Raw genomic sequence first — 14613 nt, 5'->3', positions numbered from 1 at the left:
GACTGCAAGAAGTGCCATGACGCAATGCTCGCGGGGCCCTGCAGGAGCTCAGCAGAGCTGAGCTGTCCTGGCGTGGGTGTGCCTAGGGGTCAGCCTCGAGACTACAACCGGAATGCAAGAAGCTACTTGGGAGGCTCAGGTGCACTGTAGGAGAGTGGAGAAGTGAGACAGGAAGGAGAAGCAGCCAGTGAAGGGCACGTTATCAGCCACCTACTGCACGGGATGGAGCATTCTCCTGCTGGGATCTCTGGGAGCCAGTGCAGAACACCTGCCTCTGGGTCATCCCACTGGAGGACCAGAGGGTTGTGGTATTTATGCGCCAACTCTCACCAGTCCCGGGCTGAGCCTACGCCCAAAGGCACTTCTGACCTGGCACACAAGTGACGACACAGGCTGCGCTGGCAAGCAGAGTCCCTCAGGGGGAAACCAGCCCATGCAGGCACCAGGGGGCTGGCCAGCGTGCGCCAGAGCGGCAAGAGTGGGCGGACGGGACAGGGTGCTTGTGGCGTCTGCCCAAGGGTCATGCACTTCCCAGCCATTGTTTTTAAGGGGCTGTCTTGCCTCTCAGACTAGAACATAAACCTGACCAAGGACAATGGCCACTCCTACACCTCTAGGGGTCCAGTCACACAATATTGCCACACACGAGACCAATACCCTGTGCCAAGCACCAGATCAGGAAGTTTACATGCATAATTTCCCCAATGGTTCTGTGGTATGAGACCATCAGCTCTGTCTTACGGAGACAGAAACAGACTCAGTGACTCAGGGCTGCTGCATGTGAGTCGCTCGTGTTGTGCACAGCACACCCATATGGGGCTCTATTCACGTGGACTTCTATGTGCAGAGCACCTCCTAGGGTTGTGCAGTGCACAGCCTGTGCAACCATATGCAGGGGCCCCGTGTGAGAAAGATAATGCCACTTGCCAAACATCCCACAACTCAAAGCGGCAGAGCAGAACCCTCACCTGTCTGCTCCGAAGCCCAACTCCTGGTCCTTGGCTCCTGCCACCATGGCCTGGGCAAGGCACTTCGTAAGTGCTTTGAGACAGCACAGTGCTCCAAAATAAACCCATCTTAACTCTTTCAGTCTCTGGGGACACTGCTGAGTCATCCAGCTTCATGGCTTAAAGGATTTGCACATGTAACCAAGACGAAACCAGACCCAGCCAGGGGGCGGCATGAGTCATGCAGCAAGACTCAGACAGGGAAGTGGGCCGGGAGAAAGCAGAGCTCTTCAGAAGCTGAAGCGGTTTGAAGGCAAATGGATACAGGAAGAAATCAGGGAAATTTAGAAACAGCAGCCCCAAGCATTCCCGAGGAACTCAGAGCCCCGCTGCCACAGGGATTTCTCTGACCCTGGCTCCTTGTAGATACTCCTCCCTTGGAGCCATCACTGGAAGTGGAGCGCGTGGTCACACGTGCGCAGGGAGATCCTGAGGACCTGGCCATGATCCCAGGTTAGCCTCTGTCTGGCAAGAACTTCAAGCAGAATCCAGCCTGATTGCAACGGGGGGTCAGTGCGGGCAGATGCCCATTGCTGCCGGCCACACAGGAACACCATCGCCAGGGACAGAGGCTCTTCTGAACCCAAACACCTCCTCCTGCTCCCATGGGGAAGAGCCCCTGCTCCTGGCTTCTAGGAACCCCCAGGCTCAGGGGCTTCCCCCCAAATTCAGTGAGGGCCCCTGGTCCTCTGGACCCCAAGCTGGTTATCTCCAGGGCTGGGCTCCTGGACTCCCCCCTCTCTCTCCTGCTTCCTCAGTTTCCTCCCCACCAGCCCTCACACCTGCACTGGGGATATGCTTCTGTGTGGTCTCCTCCAAACAAGCCCCCAGCCCCAGCACCCCAATAAGATCCCTGTTGTCAAGGTCACACTTGAGCTGCATGTTGCCAATTCAGTGGTCCCTGCATGCTCATCCCTCCTTCCCAGCAACCTTCCCAAGTGGACACTCCTTCCTGCAGAGACACCTTCCCCTGGCTCCTAGGAGCCCCCCTTTCTGGGGCTTCAGGAGGAAGCTGGCTTCCCTCTGGGCCGCCTTCCTTTCCCCTCTGCATGGTCCTCCTAGATAACCTGGTCCTGTCTCCAGGGTCCAGGTGCCTCGGAGTGGACTCCATCATCCTTTCTCCTACTCCATCTCCTCCCAGAATTCCAGACCCCTTGGCCCCACTGCCTATGGACATGGCCTGAGAATGATCTCTGGCTCAATGGGGCCAAACGGAGTTCTTTATTTCCCTCCCTGATCTACAACCTGGATCTTCCTCCATCTCAGCGACCTCCACCACCATCCACCAGCTTTTCAAACCAAATCTCGGGGCCTCTTGGAGCTCCCTTGCGGCCTCATCTGACCCTACTGAGTCCTGCCGTATCCCCACCGGGGCATGGCCATGCCATTCTGCTCTCCAGAAAGCTCCAGCCTTGAGGGTCTTCCTGCCTTTACTCTTGATCCTTCAGTCTACCCTCAACAGAGAAGCTGAGGAATTCTTAAAAAACAAACAAACAAAAAAACCCACACACATCAAATGTGCTACTCTCAGCCTAAAACCCAAGGCTTGCCACCATATTTAGAATAAAATCTGCCCCTTGATCACGGCCCTCGGGATCCTCCGTCCCTGCTGACCTCTGGACTCTGATCGCCCCACTCTTGCCTTGTTCACCCTCTCCAGCCACTCCGCTTTTTCCATCCCTTAAACACACGGAGTTCATCCCTCCCCTCCCCAGAGCCTTCTCTTGAAATTGATTCCCCGCCCCTTATCCTAAATATCCTTTCCTACCCTGCACTCTCTATTATCTCCCCTATTTTCATTCTCTGAAGAGCCCTTAATGCTCTCTCATTTGCTTTCTTGTTTATTGTTTGTTTACTGCTCATCTTTGCCAGTGCTTGGAGCCCTGAACACAGGGTGAATTAAGAATGAATATGCACTCCTGGAGTTCCTGCCACTCGGGAGGCTGAGGCAGGAGGATCGCTTGAGCCCAGGAGTTTGAGGTTGCAGTGAGCTATGATGATGCCATGGCACTCCAGCCTGACCCAAACAAAGGAGATTTAGGCCTTGAAGACTCTGTCAAAAATGGGCACCCCCCAAGAGTTTCTGAGAACTAAACCGTCTACAAGAACAATGAGATTACGATTCTTCTATCTCTGAAGACCAATGAGAAGATGAAAGTCATGCTCAGCCGTCCACCTCCTCTAGACCCATCTCACCATTGCGACGAGAACATCTTCCATTGCAGCATCAATTAGTGACACCAGAAGTGACGGAGAGGAGATGGTCCCATTTTACAATCCTCAGACTCAGACTTCAAAGAAATGCTTATTTCTACTTGGACCTTTGGCTCTTGTAGCTGGCCACGACATGCCACACAATGAGCAATAGCTTTGTAGTCGTGCCTATTGATGAAGTGCCTCAGTTTTCTTTCACCAGGGTTTGGATTTTGATCATATTTCTATAATTATATGTCAGGATTATATTTCAGTAAGAAAACCAATTTGAGGCCAAAAGCATAGGTCTTAAATGTGGACACTAAAAAGAAAATGCAGGCTGGCGCGGTGGCTCACGCCAGACATCAACTTTGCAGATGGAGAAACTGAATCTAGGGTTCACCATTCATAGTCAAATTCATGTTAACCAAATTTCCAAGAGGCGGTTATATAGATCAAAACAGCCTACATGTTCACTTACGTCGAGAAATAAAAGGTGCGGCAGCCTGGAACGCTTGTGTCTTGGATCTGTGCATGTTTTCCCTGGCGGGAACCTGCAGGGGAAGTCACATGGGTGAGGGAAGCACCCTGGGAGCACAGAGTCAAGCAAAGGCTGCCGGCGGAGCCACCATAAAGAGAAGGCCAGGGATGCTGCCAGCCGGTGCCCTGTCTCCACGGTGAGCAGCTCTAACCTGCTCATCGGAAGCTTGGATCTGAGTGGACCAAGCCCTGTTCTCTGCCTGCACCTTTTCTAGCCCATGTTCCTTCCTCAGACTGGACATGATGGATTAGGTGTAGGGCTTTTGGTAACAACACCCAAGTTAGTTGGTGGTGTAGTTTGGACGGTCCCAAAAGCAGATACTGCAACAAAGACTTGCGTGAAGAGAGGCTTCGGGGGAAGGCGATCCCAGGAAGCCCAAGGAGGAAGTGAGGAAAGTGAGCCAAGGGAGGGAGGGAAGTTTATGAAGACGCGTTAGTGACCAGGATATGCTTGTGGTCCCCATGCGGCGCCATCTGAGATGGCTCGTGAGCATGCCCAGTACAGCGCTTAGCCTCAGATGCCCTTCCCCATGGGTTGATGGTCATCCCCCGAGGCATTCACTCTCTACTCCACTTCCAAACTGTGCCATGTGCACCTGGGCAAGCTTCAAGGTGCCAACGAAAGCTTTCAAGCAGAGGGAGGAGAGAGGAACCAAGGCCCAAGGTTGGGGCTGTCAGGGCGCTGGGAGCTGTTTGCGGGTGCGAGTGAGTTCACGTGGGCCCACAGAACACGCTGTGGCTGGGAATTCTTAGATCGCTTGGGCCACACATTTATAATCAGCTAACGCACTCTAGCAATGGCCAGTGGTCTGATGCTTGATTCTTTTTAACTCCCGGAGGAGTAATCTGCTAGTGACCTCTGTTCAGGTCCTGGGCTCGCGGTCTTCCCGCCTTCCGCCACAGATCAACCCCAAGAATAAAAACAATATTCTTTGAAAAGATGGTTCCTCTTTCCATAACTTTTGCATTCACTGTGGAACGTAAATGATTCATAGCTTGATCTTCCCCCACCTGTCACCAAATATGAATTTTTAGTTCATTTTAAAGATTGATATTTAATCTTAAATCAGTCCCTGAAAAAGCAGAATGACAGTCAAAATAATCTTTCAATTTATTTCTATTTTAATACAGAGATTAACAGACCTATCTGAGGTTTAAGATATCTTTTTATGCAATTAATATCATACCATTAAATATTGTTATTAAAATTAATGAAAACTAAAAAAAAATTATTAACGGTACCTAAATTACAATCAACTCAAAATTTTCCAAATGAAGACGTGATACAAAACAAACACTTATCACTCCTTTCAGCTCATGATACAATTACAGAGACAGTCAATCTGCTATTTATCTAGATATTCATCCAACCGTGCTGTAAATCATCAATTTTTAGGGAAAGCTCAGTTGCCAAACACTCTGGGCTTATGCTTGAGCATCTAAAATACATTCTCTGTCCCTCTACCCACTGTGATAGCGAATGACAGTGACAAAATTTCTGACCTCTGCTTCCTCTAACCGGAGTGCAGTTATGAAAGGGCTGCACTCGAAGCCATCGAAGAGCAAAGGTCAAGGGGAATTCTTAGAGCAGTGGCTGAACTGAGGAGGGACTTGTGCCCTCCGACAGCTGGTGACTGCAAGGGGCCACGGAAGGAGGGTCGGAGGCGTTGGTGCAGCCCAAGTCCTGTGAACTCTCAAAACCGCCCTTCCGGGGCTCTCCCTAGCACAGAGACCACACAGAAGAGAGACTTCAGGGAGTAGAAGCGAAATGGATAAAAAACAGGGAGGACAGAGACAAAGACAAGAGAAGCTCCAGACCACGGTGGGAAGGGGGACTGGATCCAGGAAAGTTTAGAAAGCAAGCGGCCATGTTGTTTTTAACAACACACAAAAACACCAGATGAGGGAACTCTCTGGACTGAGAACAGTTTTCCGGGACACCGCCTAACCGGAGAGTTCAGGAGAACTTACCTTACTTCAACACGAACCAGAGACAAGTATCAAGGTCAAATCCCATATAAAGGACGCGAGAAAAGGAGAGTAAGGGCCGGACTACGTATTCCTACAGGCAGTGGAAGCATGCCAGGAAGGCGTGACCTCAGGATGGATCACAATTAGCCCACGATTCCAAAATAAGCTGAAATGACACAACACATGAGTTAAGTAACATTTAGGAAAACTCAAAAATGAGATAACAGAAGTCATGAAAGAATTTGAAGTTGAAGAAAAGTTTATATCAAAATCGAAGACTAAGTTAGAAGGAACACAAGGGTGAACAAACAAAAGATAAGGCCTGAAAAGAAATGGCAGGCTTTTTTAAAAATAAAATATTTTTGAATTAAAAAGAAATGAAAAATATAAAAAAGATTTGAGAAAAAGAAGCAAGTATTAAAGATAGGCAAAGAAGATTAAACATGCAGATAATAGGAGTCCCTTAAGAAGACAACCAAAGCGAAGGAAGAAAACAAATATTAAAAACATATTTCAAGAAAAATTCTCTGGAATAAAGAAAAGATGTGAAACTACATGTTGAAAGAGCGAACTGCACATCTGAGACTACTGACTCAGAACGACCAACGCCAACACAAAGTCTAGCAGAATATCTGAGTTTAAAAAATAAAAACAAGGCAGGGTGCAGTGGCTCACGCCTGTAATCCCAGCACTTTGGGAGGCTGAGATCGGAGGTATCCCTGAGGCAAGAGTTCCAGACCAGCCTGGACAGCTCAGTGAGACACCATCTCTACACATAAAATATATATGCATATGTGTGTGTATATATGTATATATTAAAAAATAGAAACAAAAAGATTTTGGGCATATATTTAAAAAAGAACATGGGACTTACAAGGGAAAGAAAATGAGAGAATCTTCAGGCTTTTTAACTGCAAAGCTTCATGCCAGAAGAAAGCAGAGCACAGTGGACTACATATTTAAGACATTCACGGGAAGCCACAGATTTTATATCTAGCAAAACTGGCTTTCAAATATGAACACAAATTATGAATTTGCAAGAACTGAGTAAATAGTGCTGTCGCAAGCTCTTCCTGAGGAATCTAACAGAGCACGCGTCTGAGGGCCCTCGGCACCAGGACTGGTGGTGAGCGTCGCCATGTCGTCCCCTGCAGAACAAGGCGCCGTGAGGGCGCATATGGAGAGGCCATGGTGAGTAATGGGGGTGTGTCTGCCAATGTGGACAGAGGGAACTAGTTTTTACATGGAGAATGGGGAGAGCATATGATACAAAAAAATTTAAGGAAGTAGTATTCGTGCTATAATTCTGAGTCTACTTTCTATTCAGTCTGGGATAAAACGAATGTGTAATTATGGGCTATATTAATTCTATCACCCCGTGTCCTCGAGAACCGGGATTCTCAGTACTGAAAGAGGAGGCATAGATGCAACAGAAAAGAACTAGAGAAGAGGTTATGCCAAAGCTCTGCAGTCTTGAATTTGAACTGGAAGTTCAACATGAACGCAGAAAAACATTTGTCCTCTCTGATCTCTGAAAGGGCCTAGAAATAAGAACTAATCCAACAGCAATGAGCATCCCTACAGCTCATATTGTCACCTCAAATACAGTTCCTCATGGAAAGAAACTAGTGCTTCCTGGATAAATAACTGACTCCAGGTCTGGGACAGAAAACATCGATGCTGTGAAATATCTTCTAAGGTGAGATAGCAAGAACCCCATCAAAGACTACTGGGGTCATGTCCAAACACCCAGGAGCCAGTGTGAAATGCCTCTCGCGACCAAATATGGGACAATGAGCTTCAATAGTGACAATAACTGCAATGGATCAAAACTCATCCCACGTATTTAAATTCACAATGTTATTACAGAGAAAAGGGATCACATCTGGAGGATGACAGGGAACACATTCACTATGTTGAAAATGAGTATCTAAAGAGGAAGGATGAGCATCATCCCGCCTTTCCTGTGTGAATCGTGCCCCTTGGGGAACCCAATACTGGATGAAGGGAAGTGCCTCTTTTAAAATGTATTCCAATGAACTAATGAAAAAGAAATGGTGGAATTAGAATATCACCACCCCCAGTAATTTAACAGATGAAGGCATTAAGCATCAGAGCCTGCTAACCTCCCCAAAATAGAGACTACTAGGTATTACCTGCCTCCTATAGTCTGACCAGAAGGACCAAACCTGACGCTGATGCAGTCTCTGGATCCAGACGCAATTTTCAGGAAATGCAGGGTCAGGGAACATGTTAGACCATGCCATAGCGGACAGTTAGTAAATTCCAGACTGCAAGAAATTTTACAGGTCAAAGGTCCTTCGATAGATAAACTGTAAGGAAATGGAAAGGATAGAGGAAGAGCCTAAAGATTAAAAGAGACTTAAAGACAAAAAGAATTTTAAAGGTAAGATGATACTGTATACAGGGATGCACATTTGGATGATAAAAGCACGTTTTAAAAAGCACAAGAAAGTTATTAATGTAAGAGTCAGGATAGTGGTTGCTTATGGGGCTAGAGACGGCTGGGATTGGGACAGGCTTGCAGAAGAGACTTCCGGGGTGGCCAGAAGAGCTCTATTTCTTAACTTGACAGTGTTTGCCTTGTAATAATTCACTAGGCCACGCATCGGACTTGTCAAGTTTTCTGTATTTGTGATTTATTTTACAATAAAAAGATTTAAAACCAAAGAAAATTGCAGGTCTACCCCGTGAAAGCTAAAACCTGATTTGTCTCATGTTCTTTTCCATAGTTGGTAAAATAACTATTTCTGTAAAACAAAGAAGTAAACAAAACCTCTCTGGGAACTTGTATCTAGGATCGAAATGAACACAAAATTATCTTCTTGCTTAGTGTCACAGAGCTCTGTGTGGCTTTTCCAGTCTGTAGAGCAGAGACATTCACCCACATACCTCAGTACAGGATTAAATCATGTTTCTTCCGTAGAACAGAAACATACTTCTCTATTCTCTGCTTCAGACTAGCGGAGCAGCAGAGATTCTTCAATTTCCTTAGAAAAGTGCAGCTCAGGTTGGTTATAAGGTCATCCATGCCGCTCCGGACTTGAGCTAGCCAAGGGCTCCCTGGCTCAAACTGAGGAATGAGTCTACGCAGGTGTGGGCAGAAGTTTGCACTCTGTGGAGCGCTCCTCCCACGCCCTTGGGCGACGCACCTTGTTTAGGAGCTTCTGGTGCCAGTCTTTTAGCAAATGGACGCCAGGGCCCTTCAAAGACCAAGCTCAAAAACATCCCCTTGCATTTCTCAAGGAAAAGGAAACCAGCATAAAAGCAGGACAGTGTGCATTTTTGAAGTCAACAGCGCTTTCCGGATTTGTGTTAACCTGCCCTTACGAATACGGGTAGTACTGGTGGTGCCTGCCCACATCACCTTCCCTGCCAGTGCAGCCACCCCCCAAAATAACAAGAATCTCTATTGTTTCTAGAAAGTAGAACTATGACTTTAAGATGCACCTCAAATGGCCGGGGCGCAGGGCTCAGCCAGCTCCCTAAGAGAGAGTAGAACGAAGGCCGCCTCGCGTCCCAGAGCCCCCGCCTGCAGCACAAGCACACAGCAGAGGCCCTTGGTGACAAGGGTACATCATCCTGAGTAAACATACACCAGATGACATGCATCACACACGTATACCTGTATACACGTATAAATGAATGATAATGCATCATTTTAATGTGTGGCTTCAGCCCTGCGACACAGGGGTGTCTAGTTGGGCCGACAAGCCTCCCACACGTGAAATAACTCAGAAGCAACTGGAAGCTGAACTCCATCACCTGCACCCTGCCTGCCATCTCCACCGCACCTTTCGCTATCTCCGGCCACTCTCAATACTCCGTGACCTTCCTTCTGGTCCTGGAATCTGCCGGGCTCTCTCCTGCCTGTGCCCTTGCTGTTGCCTCAGTTTGGAACACTCCGTCCCCAGATTTGTGCAGGCCTCTTCCCTGTCATCACTCAGGTCTCTGCTTAAATGTCATCACCTCCCAGAGGCTTTCCTGAAAGACCCCAGCTAAGGCACGTACACACACACACACACACACACACACAACACACGCACACACACGATATCCACTCACCGCACCACACACGTAACACACACACACCACACACATACACTGTACCACACAACACAGCACACACACATATACACTCCACAACACACACATACATAAGCACACATCACAATACACACATGAGATTTTCCCCAGTAAGCAGTTACATTTTCTTCCCAGCACTGACTGCCTGCCGAGGTCTGGCTGACCTATTTGTTTGCTGGTTGATTTTCTGTCCCCCCAACGGGAGGATGAGCCCCCTCCGAGCAGGAATCCCTGCCACTGTCCCACCCTGAGCCTCCAGAAGACCAGACTGCACGAGGCTTTCGGGAATCGAACGTTGAGGGAAGGCTGGAGCTTCGCCTGTCCCATCCCCACTAGTATGCTAACGTAGGATAAACTGCGTCCTTGCAAATCCCGGGCCTGGGGCATGTGATGAGCTGGGAAGCTCTGGGCTCTGGGTCCCCTCTGCCCTGGTCCTCTTCTCAGTCCGGAGGACCTCCCTTCTCCGCCGACTGCAAATGCCCTCCCTTTCCACCTACAAGACATCGGCCTGTATTTCCAAATGTCTTAGGTCAGTTTCTCTAGAAGAAAAGCGTGAGACGGGGAACCTTGTTCGATGGGGTGTCGAGGGCGTGTGCTCGGGAAAAGGGAAGAGAGGAAGCCTGAGGTGAGGAAGCCTGGGTGAGAAGCCACGTCGCTGGAGCCAGCCTCTGACCCAAGGGATCCTTGGGAGAGGAACGGCAGTCCCGAGCTGTCCCGCCTGCCGGCGAGAAGTTGGCGTTCTGTGCCAGCCAGTCTTTGGTCTCGCCTGGGCTAGGGTGTGGCATCCTGAGCTCCTGCCCTCCAGGTCAAGGTCTGCCCCAAGGGGGCAGCCAGCACTCCCCACAGCCGGGATGGCAGGCAGAGTCACCCGGGCAGGGCACACCGTGATCCACCGTCATTAGTTTAGGCTAGTGCCAATTGCCCAGAGGGCTGCAAACATCGGGGTCCTCTACTTCCTGCCCGAGGAAGCCCCTGGGGGCAGGATATATAAGGGGATGGCCTGTGCCCTGCCCTGAATGGAAAATAAGAGAAAGAGAAATACGCAGGGAGCAATCCAAATTGTCATCTCAAATCCAATGCCATGGAGGCGAATTTTCAACACGTTATTGCTTAGCTGTAGGATTGCCAGCTGCATCGGGGGAATAGAGGCCTGGGCTACCCCCCTACCCTCCCCCAAAGCCAGCCCTGTGGGCTCCACAGCCTTGTCTGCTCACCTTCCCAGGGGCATTCAGCTCAGCAGGAGGGAGGAGACCCCCTCCCCTGCAGCCTCTGCTCTGAGAGGCTCCTTCCCTCCATCCTGTTCCTTTACAAACAGCAGGAGAGCCCAGAGCTATAGAGTTTATAGCCTCAGGAAATTCCATTCAAGTGGTGCTGTTCTTGCAGAATTTCTCCATTACTATTTTTACTTATGGGAAAAAAAAAATAAGAAAATCAAGGATGCCTAAAATACACCAAGAACACCTGTTTCTTAAAACTGTTTTATTCTGGTAATTAAAAAAAAAAGAATGGATTTCAGAAAATGAAGATCTCTTTTAAAACTGGATTCATCCAGAATAGGAATTCTATGCATACTGCAATTATTATACAATTAAAATTGTTTGACATTTTAATTTTTATAACATTATCAAACCAGGTATGTGTCATAGGTCAACCCTGGAAGACATTCATCTGTCCACCTGGGGAATCTTCATAACTCAGAGTGTTTAAATAGAGCGTGGTAGAGGCCAAAAGAATTCTTTCCAAAGCCTACCCCAGGGAAGGAGTCTGACCCTACAGGGAGGGCCTGGTCTGTCACCTGCAGCCAGGTCAGAGGGGGACCAAGGGACTGTTTCTTCAGGGTCTGTCTCCCTGTATCTGGAGTTCCAAAACTGCGCTGGGGCCCAGCGTGGCCCTGGCACTCTCCTGGTCTCTGACATGGCTGAATGGCTGGATGCAGGTGGACCCCGCAGCCTTGGCCATGACCTCCTTATCTGCCTGTAGGCCAGGACCCCCTTTCTGTTTTGCCCCCGCAGTCCAGCAAGATGGGCTTTCTAACTCGCGGCTGGTCAAACATGCTGCTTTCTGCTTAAAACTCTTCTGGCCCTGCCTGCTTGATAAGACAGAATTCAGAGTCTTAGCCCGGCCCCCAGGTCCTTCTAGGAGCTTCCAACCCCCACTTGCCTGTTCTGGGAACGTTCCCCTCTAAGGATGCAGGATTGCAGGTACTCGTAGTGAACACACACACACATATGCACACACATGCAAATGCATGCACACACACGCACAGCTTCTTATCTGCGCAGTGCCCAGCACGCAGTGCACCATAGGTAGCTACTGTCCTGATCTGGGCCCCGTGTGCTCCAGGGCCCTTTGCTCAGACCTGGGTGTGCGTCTGGCCTGGCCTAGAAGCAACTTCCCAGTTGCCTGTGGTCTTGTTCCCTGAGGATGGTCAAGCAGGGACAGAGTGTGTTACCTGCCTGCATCCGGCTGCGGCCCTGCCTTGGAAGTTCTCTTGACGCCGGCGGCTGATCTTGGCTCTCCTGGGAGGCTCTGCAGAGCCTGTCTCAGGGCCCAGTCGTGGAACCAGGAAGACAGAGCTCAGCAACAGGCATGAAGAGGCTCGTTTGTGAATGTGTTTAAAGGTCTCCGGCTTGTCCCCTTCTGGAAAGGGTCCAAGAGTGAGCCTTCCATGATGCCTAGCTTCAGGTGGCTTGTTCAGGTTGAGAAAAAGGTTAATTGGGATTGTTACCTATTCTCCACTGCCACTCAGCTGCACCCCTGCATGGGCCAGAGCAGCTGGTCTCCAAGACAGGGGACACGAGCTTGTATCACTCTGACAGTTCGTGCTGCACACAGCTCCTGCGGCACCCAGAAGGGAGGCCGAGTCGCTCCAGATCACCACATTCATTCCTTCCTTCATTCGCTCCTTCATGCAGTCGTGCAACAAGCATCTACCGAGCTCCTCTTCTGCTGATGTTAACAGGAGCTAACATTTACCGCACACTTACAATGGTCCAGGCAGTGCAGCTTCCCACTCAGTCATCCACACGTGAGAGGCTGTCATTAAATGCATGAACTCGATAAGGGCTGTTTGTATTATCGTGCCCACATCTCACGATTATTAGCCCCAAGTGCCAACCTCTGCAGATAAGATGCGAAAGGCTCCCTCCCTCCTGGAGGCAGCTTCCAGCAGAGTTGCCCTGGGTCCAGCCCACACCCGGTGAGAGGGACCACCTGGCTGCCCTGCTGGGCCTGCATCTCCGTCCAGTCATGACATTTGGACATTTGAATTTCACTCTGAAGACACGTGCACCTGTGGCCCAACCCGCCTCCAAGAGGGCAGGGCATCCACTTACTCTCGTGGCGAGGTGTGCCGTTCTGTGGTCTTAGTGAGGAGTTTGGGTTTGCTGTGTGACTTTGGGCTGCTGACCTCAGAGCAGCTGGATCCAAGGAGTGCTTGTCCCCAAGGATTAGAAGTCTGGATGCCCAGCTCCCGTTAACCTCCTCATCTGCAAAGGGGGCGTAAGAACAATCTCTGTCACGTACACTTTGATTAGCTCTTTAAAGGCTCTTTCTCCAAAATACAGTCACATTCTGAGGTACTAGGGGTTACAACTTCAACATGTGAATTTTGGGGGAACACATTTCCACCCCTGAAAGTGGATTCCCCAGGACAATCAGGATGGTGTCACCTGGAGGAGGAGTGCATGGGGCAGACAAACCCAGCAGATACCAACTGTAATTCACAGTGAGAACAGGAACCGTGAGCACTCTCCAAGACAGGAAGGATCTCTTCTAAGTTCAAAAGGCAGAAGCCACGAGAACACCAGAATTTGCCAGCTGGAATCAGCCACCAGCAATCCCACCAGGACAACAACAGCTCCCATTTTTGGCCTTGACTCTGACTTTTATGGCTTCTGGGTTTTATCCTTATTATGTTCCTGGTTTCCTCTATCTTTCTGGGCACATGTGACATTCTCACAACACTGCTTTAAGGTCTTTGTCTGCTAATTCCATCATTCCTGTCATTTCTGCATCTGTGTCTACTGATTGACTTTTCCCTCCCCAGGTGTGGGCGATATTTTCCTGCAAGTTGCATGGCTGGTCATTTTTGTTTGGATGCTGGACATCATGAATTTTACATTGCTGGGTGCTGGGTTTCATTGTATTCTTTTAAATACTGTTGTGCTTTGTTCCGGCCTGCAGTTAAGTTACTTGGGGTCCGTTTCATTCGCTTGAGCTTGCTTGTCAGTTTTCTTACTTACCAGAGCGGACTTTGGTTTAGGGCTAATTTAGCCCTGCCATGATGTGATTCTTTGGAGGACTTTGCCTGACACCTTGTGTATTGTGAGACCTTTCCACACCGGCTGGAGGGAACATTAACCACTGTGTGAGCTTGCGGATCATTCTGAGTCGGTTACTCTCTGGAGTTCTTTCTGCTGCCAGCCTCAAGGAGCTGCACCCCACACATGCAGAGACCAGTCCTCAGCCAGAGACTCAGGGTGGCCCTCCTGCAGAGCTCTGGCTTACTCTGGGTGGCAGCTCCCTCCTCCTGGGCACTCCGACCGGCAAATCCTGGCGCCTTGGCGTCTCTGAACTCCAGCACCCGCCTTCACTCAGCCAGACTCCAGGCTGTTGTTTTCCTTTCCTGTGCTGCAATTCAGAAACTGCTTCTAGGAAGCGAGTCGGGCAACTGTAGGGTGCAGCTCATGTTTCTCTCCTTTCAGGGATCACGGTGCTGCACCACCTGATGTCCAATATCAGAAAACCACTGTTTCATCTGGAGCCCTTACCTGTGTTAAGCTCTGCTACTGTT

The sequence above is a fragment of the Propithecus coquereli genome, unplaced genomic scaffold, assembly GCF_000956105.1.
Source record: "Propithecus coquereli isolate 6110/MARCELLA unplaced genomic scaffold, Pcoq_1.0 Scaffold473, whole genome shotgun sequence".
Lineage (NCBI taxonomy): Eukaryota > Metazoa > Chordata > Mammalia > Primates > Indriidae > Propithecus > Propithecus coquereli.
Note: the sequence above shows the minus strand (reverse complement) of the source record.